This window comes from Oryx dammah, unplaced genomic scaffold (assembly GCF_014754425.2).
Source record: "Oryx dammah isolate SB20612 unplaced genomic scaffold, SCBI_Odam_1.1 HiC_scaffold_29, whole genome shotgun sequence".
Lineage (NCBI taxonomy): Eukaryota > Metazoa > Chordata > Mammalia > Artiodactyla > Bovidae > Oryx > Oryx dammah.
In genome coordinates, this window is record NW_024070213.1 from 24,568,139 (window position 1) to 24,582,012 (window position 13,874).

The 13,874-nt window shown below is 39.1% G+C and overlaps 1 protein-coding gene across 5 annotated transcripts in view; it reads right to left on the minus strand.

The window, feature by feature from the left end:
- Positions 1–13,874, minus strand: part of EPS8 (epidermal growth factor receptor pathway substrate 8) — a 206,705-nt gene that overhangs the window by 118,071 nt on the left and 74,760 nt on the right. The window contains exon 1 of one of the 5 annotated variants that reach the window (XM_040235258.1): positions 7,348–7,859. The exons of 2 other annotated variants lie outside the window; for them this stretch is intronic. The gene's annotated coding sequence lies outside the window, so the exon portion shown is untranslated. Of the gene's footprint in view, positions 1–4,422; positions 4,444–7,347; positions 7,860–13,874 lie in introns of those variants that run through there. 2 more of the 5 variants (XM_040235262.1, XM_040235259.1) reach the window with 2 other exon arrangements.

The window sequence follows — 13,874 nt, forward strand, 5'->3', positions numbered from 1 at the left end:
AAGCTCTTTCCATCCTCAAGGCCTAGAACTCTGTTTGGAATAACCATCCTCTTTGTCTTTGACTGCCTAAATCCTGTGCGTGTAGGCTCAGTCACTCAGTTGTATCCAACTCTTTGTGACCCCATGGACTGTAGCCTGCCAGGCTCCTCTGTCCAGGGGATTCTCCAGGCAAGAATACTGGACTGGGTTACCATGCCTCTTCCAGGGGATCTTCCTATCTCAGGGATCGAACCTGTGTCTCCTGCATTGGCAGGCAGATTCTTTACCACTGAAGCCACCTAGGAAGCCCCTAAATCCTGTGTCTCAATTTAAATAAGCCTCTCGAGAACTATTCCTCTGACCCCTCCAATCTGTATTAGATCCTTTATTGCATGTTTTCATTACACCCTGAAGTCTTCCTCATAAAACTTTATCATTAGACACACAGGCCAATATTTGTTTGATAATGTTTTTCAAAGATAAACTGCTATGCGGTAGAATCTCCATTGAAGCAAAACATACTTTTCTATTTTGTTATATTGATAATATTTTAAGCTTCATCTTTCTTTTAGGTGAATATTAAGTTTTTAACATGAGGCTTGAATTCTCTGTTCTTTACATTTTCTTTATAATTTTTTATCCAAAAATCTTCCTTCAGGTGCAATTTTTATAATTAAAATTACACAATTCTCACCAGCCTGCATGGGAGGGGAGTTTGGGAGAGAATGGATACATGTATATGTATAGCTGAGTGTCTTTGCTGTTCACCTTGAACTATGACAACATTGTTTATCAGCTATATTCTAATAAAAAATAAAAAGTTTAAAGTTTGGGGGGAAAGTTACACAATTCTGCAACCAATTCTATTTTTTGTGTACACAATTTACATTTTTTCCAATATTTTAGATATTAGCTAAAATTACTAAAATTGTTCATATCTGATATCTAGATATTTTCAAGTCAGCATTCTGAACAGATGATACTCAATTTTTATGAACAAATTTTCTCTACCATGTTCTTATTGGAGAAACCCAGACAAATATGAATCCCACTACTTAATAAATGTGAAGGTTTACTTAGCCTCTATGAGCTTGGGTGTCCTCATTTGTAAGTGTAAAATCTTTCAAGGGTATGAGAAATAAATATAAAGCATCCAAAGTCCCTAGTAAAATACTATACTACATACCAATTCCTTCCTCCATGAAGGGGAAAAAAAAAGTCTGTGAAATATACCAGGTTCTGTTACCTAATCTGATTTCCTGAAAGAAGACAAATCTAACTTTTTCTGTTTTATAATCTATTCTTCAGGGCAGGGTTGAAAATTTACTGTAAAGAGCCAGGTTGTAATTATTTGGGGTTTCTGGGTCACATGTGGTATCTGTCAAATTCTTTGTGTTTATTTTTAATAATCTACAAAAAGTGTAAAAATCATTCTTGGCTAGTAGAAAGAAAACCCTGGACACAGTTTGCTAGCCCCATGCTCTAAATTTATAGATGCTGATTAATCCTCATCTCATTATCTGTGTAATATTAGGCTCTTTAATACTTAACTGAAAATTTTCTCTACTATTTATCAACTCTTCAGTTTAATAAACACTAATTAACACATTTATATGCAAAGTGCTATCAGGCAACTGATTACCTAAAGAAAAAGAGATATATCTCATGTTATTAAAAAGAAGTACAAATAAGGCCTTTTGAAGCTTTCCTCTATTGTCACTTCTCCCTTTCCTTTTTTTTCCCCCCGAGCCTACTACTAATCCGGATTTACAGCATAACCAATTCACGTTCATGACCTCGGGTTTCTCTTCCCATAATCCTGAATTGAAATTGGTGCTAGCTTGAGCTCCTTGATGAGAATCTGATTAGGCTTCTTGTATCACAGAGCTGGGCTTCCCTGATGGCTCAGTGGTAAAGAATCCGCCTGCCAAACAGGCAAATTCAATCTCTAGATTGAATTCAATCTAGAATTCAATTGGTTCAATCTCTAGATCAAGGAAGAGTCCCTGGAGAAGGGAATGGCTACCCACTCCAGAATTCTTGCCTGGAGAATCCTATGGAGTCGCAAAGAGTCAGACACGACTTAGAGACTCAACAACCACCACAGAATTAGGGGTCCCCCCACTGCCCATCCCTCCTCAGGCCCTCTCCTGTCAATTCTGATACACTTTTATAAATCCACCTTTCTCCCTCCAGCTTCCCAAACAATAATTTCTTCCTCTCTTCCCTATTTCAGCTCACCTGATTCCTAGTTGTCCAATTTTTGTCCCTTTTCACGCAAAATCCCAATGGAAAAAACTGAATTCCATGTCAGAATGAGTTGTTACTGCTCTGCCTCTGAGAATCTGTGCAATTTCTCAGCCTGAGGACCTCTGATTCTTTATCTATCACAGGAGTTAAAAGACAGCCTATGATGCCAATCAGATGCAGTTAAGGCCAGAGAAAATAACATAGTCGAAGTTTTTGTTTATAATCTATAAAGTACTCTAAGAGACCTCTGAGATCTCTGGTTCAGAAGTCAGTTGTGATTCAAGATCTGGCTGTGCCATTTATGTTTATGAATTAATGACCTTGGGCAAGTTAACTAACCCCTCTAAACCTTATCTTTCTTCATCTATAAAATAAAGACATCTCCTTATAAGGTTTTGTGAGGGTTGCATGGCTTAATCCATACCCAGCACTCATTGTAGTGCTGGGCATATAGTAAAGGCGGACAAAAAGTTAAACATAATTATTATCTAAGGGTAAACCAGGGATTCCCTGATCTTTTAGGTTACCTTCCCAGTCTCTACATACTTCTGAGCATACCTATTTATTTCCACAGATAAATTTATGCCTTTTTTTTTAATGACACTGGTTAAACAAGTTCTCTGGCATTTTCCTCTGTTGCACTCCTCTTACAGGGATTTTTTTTAAATGTCTCTCACCATTCAAAGAGAGGGGAGAGGGAAGACAGAAATGAAGGAAGGAAAGAGAGAGAACTCTCAGTTCACATTTATGTTATCAATTAGTACAGTCAGTTTGGTTATAATGTGGCATATGTGTTCCTGAAAAATCGTGATGCTATGCAAAATCACACCATGAAAAGCATAGGACTGAGGGGAGAAAACAGCCGTCAGTGACATATAAAAAAGAAAAGACCCTAGCGCAGGTTTTCAAATGTTAAATGGTTTAAAAATAAATAAAAATGATAATGAACACGGTACCTTACTTTGCAAAAGACCTGAAGTTTGCTTGTGGAATTGGGTGTCCAAGGGCTGTGGCTTGTGAGTTCATTGTGCAATGGTGGAAGAACACTTATCTGAAATTGGAGGGTTATGAATCAAGACATGGGTGGTGGTGGCTCATAAAATGCAGTGAAGTCAGGGAGCTGTGGGGCAGCAGAGGTGTGTGCATGGGTATTTTGTCAATTTCTATGTGGCTCTCAGTTCAGCTAGGTGAAACGCCCTGTGTTCACCAACTAGGTGGAAATAAAATAAAATCAGGCAAAATAAATGTGAAATCTACATTCTACTCAAATTGCTCCCTAACATCAATGCTGTAGGAATAAAATTTCATTTTCAAAACAAGCACGGTAGCTGAACTGACTGTATTTATCTCCAAACTGTGAACTCCTGAAAAACATTCCCAGAAATATAAACACTATTTTCAAAGTCTGTGTTGCCCTTCAATTTCCTACCAGCCCAAAGCCTTTACCAAGAAGTCATTCTTTCCTCATCAGTATTGAGCTACTACACAAAATCTAAAATATTTAACTGCATTTTTGTTTCTTCAGTTTCCCAGCTATGGAGAGCTCTGATTCAGACAGCCATGCCATATGTGTTTAGGTATCTAAACAGTCCTGTCCCCAAAGGTGTCCACTGCAACAGAGGATAGAAAGGCCTGCTAGTCAATAACTTACTGCCATGGCATGACATTTACTCAGTTGTCAAATATTTACAGTGAGAATCTACTAAGCACATGAAAGCATAGGAGTTATAAGATGAAACCACATCCTACACTGCTATATTTAAAATGATAACCAGCAAGTCCTATTGTACACACAGGGAACGCTGCTCAATGTTATGTGGCAGCCTGGATGGGAGGGAAGGTTGGAGGAGAATGGATACATGTATATGTATGACTGAGTCCCTTCACTGTCCACCTGAAGCTATAACAACATAGTTAATTGGCTATCAGTTCACTTCGGTTGCTCAGCTGTGTCTGACTCTGCAATCCCATGGACTGTATACTCCAATACAAAATAAAATGTTCAAAAAAAGAAAAAGATGAAGCCACATCCAACCCATCATAGTAAGAGGTAGAGACTCAACGCAGCAAATTATTTCAAGTCAAGGGCTTCCATGTTATGTAGAAGGTGTAAAATATTACAACACATGTAAAAATAACAGTAACACAAAACATAACGTGAAGCACCTTAATAGGAAGTACAAAATACATTACCTTCAATGTTGGAAGAGGGGACCAGGAGAAAGTTCATGGAGGTGATTAGCAGACCTGAAGGGTGAAGTAAATTTTGGATATGAGAGAGAGACTTCCTTAATGTGGCATGAGTCAAGAAAAAAGCAGGACATGGAGATGTAAAGCATAAAGATCAAGAAGTATAGGCCTTAAATTAAGATATATGACAAGTGGTAAGTTATGTACCAGATTTTGCATTTGACATGATGCGAAATGGAAATGCCACGGACAATTTTTAGCCAGTGGACTCCAACATCAGTGATGAATGGGCAATGGGGAGCCCAAAGGGCTTTCAGAGATCCCCGGGCTTTGAATAAGTTAAGAGACTTCATTCAGAGTCTTTGGATGCCAGGCCAGCACAGCAGGAGGGCTTCCCCCAGCTACAATTCACGGCTTTGTGTCCAAGATTGATATTCACGGCTCTACTTAATGGATACTAACTGTGTCATTTGGTCTGGCAAATTGTATGAAAAAGTGGGGGAAAAAAAAGAAAAATTACCTACAAAATAAGGAAAAAGTATTTTTTAGAAACAAGGAAGGAAACAAAAGAATACAAAGCAACCTACAGTAATAATAATATTGTCAGATATTTAAATCTAACATTCATTAGGATCATATAATTAGGGGAGTTAAATAATATGATCCTGAATTACATCTAAACATTTGACACAATGTATTTTTAATACTCAAAAAACTGTACACCAATGTTCCTAAGAGCAAAAGCATTCTTGAACAGATGTTCATGTGAGATCTACAGCAAGATTAAGAAACAAACATGCATTTCAACTGAGATTTTACATTACCAAGTAGAGAGACAAATTTTACAAGGGGCTTTAAATTTTTAGAAAATATATTGAGAATTAAAACTACCACAAGCTTCTTCTAATTCAACTCCCAAACCTAGTTAATACATTCTATATAGAAGACTTGTATTCAAAGCCCATAAATTTTAACTAAAATAAGAAGTATAGTTTTTCACAGCTGAAAAGTCCAATTAACATGTTCACCTGTCAAACAGTTAAAAACATACACAAACTTCAACTCTAAAATAAAAAATAATTTTTAAAGAATATTTAATGGTTTAATCAAATCAGAACTATCCTATAGGGTAAATGATCAAAAGAACGTATGATAATCTACCTCATTATATCAGCTCCACAAAAATTTTATGCAACTCAACTAAGCTATTATTTAAAAATCTAAAATACAATGAGCTGACTCGGAGTCCCTTAAAACTCCAAACCAGTTCCCTTAAGTAAACGTCACACCTACCTTCATGAGTTAATGACATATGTGATTTCACTGAAGAATAAATGAAAAAGGACACCTCTCTATACAACTTATTTCAGAATTATTTATATAGAAAATGAGTCTAAACGTTTATCTTAACCTCTTCTACGTCATTCCCACTTATATGCAATTTACTTAAACTGAAGAAACTGTGTCCAAGTTCAGTTAGTGAAAAACAGAAACCTCCTTGAAAATACTCTAGGTACAGTAGGTACAAGGATATCCTTCTTCAGGTGAAAATAGGTGTGTCAAAAGACAAAATATTTTGCATACCATCCCCAGTGCATGTATAAGATTTATACTAACAGCGGTACTGACATGTGCCTGGGAATTCTGGCCTGTAAAGCTGACCAAAGCTTTGTAGCAAGGGTAAAAGTAAATCAAGCCATAAACATCTCAAGGAATCTCATTTTCCTTTTATGCTGACAAAAAGGTGCATGCAATGGTTGTATAAGTAGTTCAAACTTCTTTGAACTGTTAATATACCTTATGGTGCAGAGTCTCAATAAATAAATAACAGATACATTATGGGAAAATCAACTTATCCAGGACTCCATTTCCAAAAGGATCCATACAGTCATAACCACGGCACCTGAACTCCAGAAGTCATGACACTTCCCAGCACCCTAACAGGGATGTAATCAGTTACTTCTGCTATGCACTACAACGTGATACACTTTTACTAGCTCTCCTCCAATTTTCTACAGTATCTTAATTTATACTTGCACTTAATTATTAGTAAGAGAACAAAAAGGCTCCTCCTGAATAGTAAATGTAACAAATAAATAGATAAGAGCTACAAAAAAATAGATCTCTATGTACTAAGAATTATATATACTTGTCATTAAGCTCATACTTAAAGCACCCTAAGTATAAAATTATGGAGTGTTATGAAAGAGTTTTATGAAAAGTTATGGATTTTTGGAGAAGAGTTGTTCTTTGAAAAATTCCATTAATTGACTATTTAAACGTTTAAAAGATCCATTAACATTCATGAGTTAAAAAAAAAAAAAACTTTGAAGACACATATTCACTACTTTCTTGGTCCCAAGCAAAATGTTTACACAGAAATTTGGCAGTGCAAAGTCTGTGCTCAGAGCCAATAAAAACTTAAGAAAACTGAGCTTGGTAATAAGCACATTTTCACAGTACAACTAAAGGCATAGAACAACCCAGAGCAATTAATATTTATAGGATAATAACAGTATTTTGCATATCAGATTAATTTTTAAGTAATTTTAAGAAAACTTGAGATAAACAGACACACACACACACACTTTCCCAACTGTTAATAGTCAAGAGATTTTTTTCTTAGCTATAATGATGGAGGGAGGAAGGATTACTCTCTTAACCACTGACCTAAGAAGGGAAGAAAATTCTGTGTATCCTCATCTCTATAAGCAAGAACCCTGGAGGCAGGACCCTATAGCACCTAGAGTACCAACTTCACTAAGTCCAGAATTCCCCTGGAGTTCCAAATCAGAATTCACAACGTCAAAGGGTTTATTGGGACTAAAAGTATTACCACATGTTTCAAGGTCTACAAATATCTTCCATGATAATTACACCTTTGAGAGCCCTTCTTAGCAAAGAAAACATTCACAAACTCAAACTTACCCACACAAGCCAGGAAAGCTGCTCTGAGCGATCCTCCGGGCAATACTAAGAGGACATTCCTCTCTGTTCACTCTGGTGCCAAGTGACCTTCGGCACATCAACATCAGCAAGGGTGGGGCTTGGAGCTTCAGTTTCGGCATTGTGCTACCCTGGACGAAGTTTCTCTGGTTTCTCCAGGGCGTTAACTAAGACTTCCTCTTCTTGTTAAGTGAGTAAACACAGTCACTACTTTGCTTCCAACTCTTCCCTAAAGTGGTAAAGCTGTAAATGGTACAAATACTGATGGGGAGATTGCTAGGTGCTCTAAATTTAAACAAACACTGTACAGATGGGCTATTATTATTCCCAGCTAAAGAGGTGATTTCTGAGGAACAGAGGTTAATAAGTAACTTAATGGGAATTACAGCTGCCACAATCCAGTCAACTGAGCTAATGAAGAAGACTTTCCACCATAGATACACAGAAAAAATGAGAAACAGATTTTTTAAATGAAATACACAGCTCCACTCGCAGTAAAGAAAAATCCCCCAGTGCCAAACCAAAGCCAGGACTGATGGCCAAAGTGCTGGTGAGCACAAAAGCAAATATCGTCAGTTGTGGCAACAGAAGAATCACTGGAGTATCTTTAAGGCTCATGTCTAACTGATATTGGTACAGAGATGTCCCCTCAAAGAATGGGATCAGAAGAAAGTTCTCTCCAAACTTATGGTTGCCAGCAGGGAAGGATGGGTGGAAGGGACAGTTAGGGAGTTCAGGATTGACCCATATACACTGCTTATAGTTAAAATGGGCGTCCCTGGTAACTCAGACCATAAAGAATCTGCCTACGATGAAGGGGACCTGGGTTCGATTCCTGGGTCAGGAAGACGCCCTGGAGAAGGAAATGGCAACCCACTCCAGTATCCTTGCCTGGAGAGTTCCATGGGCAGAGGAGCCTGGCAGGTACAATCCATGGGGTCACAAAGAGTTGGACACAACTGACTAACACACACAAATTCTTTGTTGTGATATAACATTGAAGGCATCAACTATGGGAAAAGCACAATACTTTCATGTCTGTGCACTAGCTTCTGGCTTCAGCTTCATAGTTAAAATGGATAATCAACAAGGACCTACTGTACAACACAGGGAATTCTGTTCAATGTTATGTGGCAGCCTGGATGGGAGGGGAGTTTGGAGGAGAATAGATAACATGTATGTGTATGGCTGGGTCCCTTTGCTATCCACCTGAAAGTATCACAACACTGTCAATCCGCTATACTCCAATATAAAATAAAAAGTTAAAAAAAGAAGAGAGTTCTCTCTCAGGAGAGCAGAGTTGGGCTAGATTTCCAGCCCTGCTTTTCTTCAGCACAGTATACAAACTGCCCAACCATCCATAGCAACCCTAATGTTTTCCTATAGGGAGAGAAGAAGAGGCACACAAGTTGGGCATAAAGTTGGTTCTGAGGTCCTTCCATAAAACTGGAGCTGTTGACAAAGGGCTGCGATCACAATTATAGAATGATGAGGGTGACAGAAGAAATCCACCCACTGTCTTAGTAAGACTTTCAGTGGCATTTGTCTCTGAGGGTCTGGATGAGAGGTCAAGGGAAACAGAGCCAGATATTAAAATCTTAAGCCTGGGGTTCCCTGGTAGCTCACTGGTAAAGAATCTGCCTGCCAGTGCAGGAGACATGGGTTCGATCCCTGATCCGGGAAGATACCACATGTTGTGGAACAACATAGCCCGTGCATCATTAATACTGAGCCCATGCTCTAGAGCCCGCAAGCCACAGCTGAGTCTGCAGGCTCTAGAGCCCATGCTCCACAACGAGAGAAGCCATCAAAATGTGAGACTTGGATACCACAACTAGAGAGTAGCCATCGCTTGCCACAACTAGAGCAAAGCCCCAGGCAGCAACAAAAGCCCAGCACAGCCAAAAAAATAAATTCATTAAATTAAAAATAAGACAAATAAACCCCAAGCCTGTGTTACAACAGTTCTGAAGTCTGTGAGAATCTCCAAAGTAAGAAATGGAAGAAAAAATGGATCCTGGCCTTGTGATATCCCTGGAGTACCTGAAATAAACAAGCATAAAACTCCATCAAAAGTAACACTACATCAACAAGGCCGTAATGGATTCCCACAAGCTAGAAAAACTAAACCAATACAAAAGCAAAAAAGAATCCTCACTAAAAAGGAACTTATAATTTAGAAATTACAAAAGTGAGAAAATGATTTATTGTGATTTGATGTATTTGAGTACTAACAAATACAGCAAATGGAAAATTTAGCAATCAACTAATGTTTTAACATGAAGATGCCAGAAAAGCAGAATTATTAAGAGATGGGGGAAGAAAAGAGCCTATAAATAGGGAAGTAAAAAAACAAGCAGGTTTTACAAAAACCAAACTGAATTTATATGCATATCAGTTCAGTTCAGTCAGTCGTGTCTGACTCTTTTCAACCCCATGAATCGAAGTATGCCAGGCCTCCCTGTCCATCACCAACTCCCGGAGTTTACCCAAACTCATGTCCATTGAGTCAGTGATGCCATCCAGCCATCTCATCCTCTGTCGTCCCCTTCTCCTCCTGCCCCCAACCCCTCCCAGCATCAGGGTCTTTTCCAATGACTCAACTCTTCGCATGAGGTGGCCAGAGTATTGGAGTTTCAGGATCAGCATCAGTCCTTCCAATGAACACCCAGGACTGATCTCCTTTAGGATGGACTGCTTGGATCTCCTTGCAGTCCAAGGGACTCTCAAGAGTCTTCTCCAACACCACATTTCAAAAGCGTCTCAGCTTTGGCGCTCAGCTTTCTTCACAGTCCAACTCTCACATCCATACATGACCACTGGAAAAACCATAGCCTTGATGAGACGGACCTTTGTTGGCAAAGTAATGTCTCTGCTTTTGAATATGCTATCTAGGTTGGTCATAACTTTTCTTCCAAGGAGTAAGCGTCTTTTAATTTCACGGCTGCAATCTGCAGTGATTTTGGAGCCCCCAAAAATAAAGTCTGACACTGTTTCCACTGTTTCCATCTATTTTCCATTATATGCATATAGACATGCACATTTCTCTGCATAGAGAACCCATAGTTTTCATCAGAATCCTGTAACTTAGAAAGGGAATAGCATCACTATTAATAGAATTTTAAAAACTTGTTTATACGGGGAGGGGGGAGGGAGGAGGGAGGGGGGTTCAGGATGGGGAATACGTGTATGTATACCTGTGGGGGATACATGTTGATGTATGGCAAAACCAATACAATATTGTAAAGTAATTAACCTCCAATTAAAATAAATTTATATTTAAAAAGTGCTAATCAATACCAGAACTTAATTATCTAGCAGAACCTATTGACACCAACTTTTCTTCTCTACTATTTTTTAACTTCCTGACCACTCTGTTCTGTAACTCTTCATTTCCTGGAAATTCTAACCCATCCCCCAAGCCATTCAGAAACCTCCAACCCTTGCAAAAAAGATAGAGTGGAAACTGTGATGTTCTGCTCTGATCCTCTTTCACAACTGAAGGATTTTTTTTTTCCCCCAGATGTTGTAGTGATGCCAGCATACAGGCCTTGGCTATCAGCTCTCTTAAGAATGGCCTTAGCTGAAGAGTCTCCTCATGTAAGTTCATGGTCCCCTCTCAGGGCAGCCCACATCCAAAGACTGGCTGGAGACAATGGTAAAACGCCATTCCAGCTTCAGAGCCTCCAGGGGTCAGACTTCCACCAAGACTACAAGACAGCCTAATTTCCCCCCTGCCCAGAGTTGGTTTCTTCCTTCTACTCCCCAGGGCTTGATTGATCCCAAGGGCACTTTCTGAGAAATTTCCAGTGCACTAATTTCCATCTGAGTTTGCATCCTAGGGAACTCAAACTGCAACAGAAGAAAATCAGAAAGGAATAAAAAAGACAGGATATGAGAGCAATACTCTCAAGGAAGTGAAAAGAGTAAGAAAGACTTGTAACCAGCCAGGAGAATGACAAAAGGTATTAATATAATCTCTTTCTTTGATAATAGAAGGGAAGGCCTTTTTGAAAATGAACAATATAATCACAAAAATTCCCACCCACCATATCAGTGTATCTCTGAACTTGAGAGTGAAAAGAAATCTTAACAGGGTATTCCAGTTCTAGCCCCTGTCACTTTGAAAATAAAGCTCTTGGGCCCAGGAGTCTGCAAAATGCCAAAACTGTAGCTGCTTAGAAATAGGAACATTTATTCTTTTAAGACAGTCACTTTTCCCAAAGCAAGTTAACAGGAACATTTAATACTCTGCTATGGCAAGGTTACCAGTAGTGATATGAGTGGGGGGGGGGGGGTGGGGGGGTGTGTGTGTGGGGTGTGTGTGTGTGTGTGTTCCAGTAGTGATATGAGTGGGGTGTGTGTGTATGTTAGCAGTAGTGATATGAGTGGGGTGTGTGTGTGTGTGTGTGTATGTGTGTGTGTGCAATTTCTGGCTTCCTTTAATAGTCATGGAAAAATGTGCAGCAAACAAATGTATCACATTTCAAATACATATTTCTCATGGCTACTTCTGGTGAGCTGCCTTATCTTAGAAAGGGGAGAGAGTCAAAAAACACATGAGCCTAGCTCAGATTTGCCCCATGCCCCAGTAGCAGAATTCTGATATATCTTTTAATTCTGAATCATTGATAAAGATGTTAATGATAGTTTTATAAAAGACTAATCTTAACCTAGTTGTGACGTGTGCTCAGTCATCAGTCATGTCCAACTCTTTGTGACCCCATGAACTGAAGAGCCCACCAGGCTACTGTGCCCATGGAATTTTCCAGGCAAGAATACTGGAGTGGGGAACCATTTCCTCCTCCAGGGGATCTTCCCGACCCAGGGATCGAACCCACAGTCTTACTCTGGTACAAGCTGGTATATGACTAATCATTATCCAGAATACTAATAAAAAAAAATGCACAAACTAAAACACTATTCATACACACACTCAGAATGCCAATGACACTGGACAAATCTAAACAAGGTCCATAGGTATCTTACTGATTCCCTTACCTTTCAAACAAAGAGCAGAACACAAGAAACAGTCATGAGAAACAGTATATACTTGGAAAGTGACAGATTTGACTGCTATACATTTTTCCCATGACTACTGAAGGAAGCTGGAAATTGTGCACGCACACACACACACCTCTACTAGTAACCTTGCCCTACATTCCACATTTTGTAACCACAAATACAGAAGCAGACAAGATAAGCTGTAGCAAAACCTCTCAAACTAAACCCACCAGATCCAAAAAGACATGAAGGCATTTACACAAATTGTTAGGACCACCAAGCAGAATGAATCCACACTGTCATAATCCACCCATCTTGCAAACCTAAACAAGAGTCTCACTCTCAGTTCTTCAGTTTGTCTTTCATTCCTTCCTCTCCCAAGAATTACAATCTGCCGGGTCTTCTTTAAGCCAATCTTTCTTCTCCTTCTAACTTTAAAACCTTTTATTTAATGAGAGTAAGATACGAATGTGCTAGAAATATGAGGAAATCCAAAAGAAACTCTCTGTGTCTCTGCACTCAGTCGTATCCGACTCTTTCTATGGACAGTAGCCCACCAGGCTTCTCTGTCCATGGCATTCTCCAGGCAAGAACACTGGAATGGGTTGCCATTTCCTCCTCCAGGGTATCTTCCCAGCCCAGGGATTGAACCTGCATCTCTTATCTCCTGCACTGGCAGCCAGATTCTTTACCACTAGCTCCACCTAGGAAGCAAAAGAGGTTTCTAAACTCTAAATGTCAAACCTCAATTATATACAAACTAAGCTAGCTGAATACATACGGGTAGAATGACTAACAAAATACCTTCACAACTTATCTGGAAAAGGAATGAGAGTGCAATATAACACATATTGGGGGAGAATCATGTCACATTATTAACAGTTTACAGGCAGACAAAAGGGCAAACATGCATGGCATGTGAAAGAGAGGAAGAACCAATTTGTTCATATAATAAAAGATCAAATGAGTCGACACAGAATCTGGATAAAAGGTAGAATCATAAAAACAGAAGAAACATAAATCGGCACTTCTTGTGAATAAATATACATAGGACTAACAATATTCATTCTTCACATAAAGTCATTTAGAAGAATGAGATCATAATTCAATTTCAGGTTTATAGACAGCTTGTGCTGTGTTACACTTAGTCGTTCAGTCATGTCTGACTCTTTGCGACCCCATGGACTGTAGCCCACCAGGCTCCTCTGTCCGTGGGGATTCTCCAGGCAAGAATACTGGAGTGGGTTGCCATGCCCTCCTCCAGGGGATCTTCCCAACCCAGGGATCAAACCCAGGTCTGCCACATTGCAGGTGGATTCTTCACCAGCTAAGCTACCAGGGAAGCCCATAGACAGCTTAAGTCTCTTTCATTATAAGCTAGAAAATACTGATTTGAGAACAATGAACTCATTATTACTGTAAAATAATATAATGGCATGTAAGTGAACAAAATGGCAGTTTTACCTTAAATTGGCAAAGTTTTAGGTATATACTTGGGAAACATC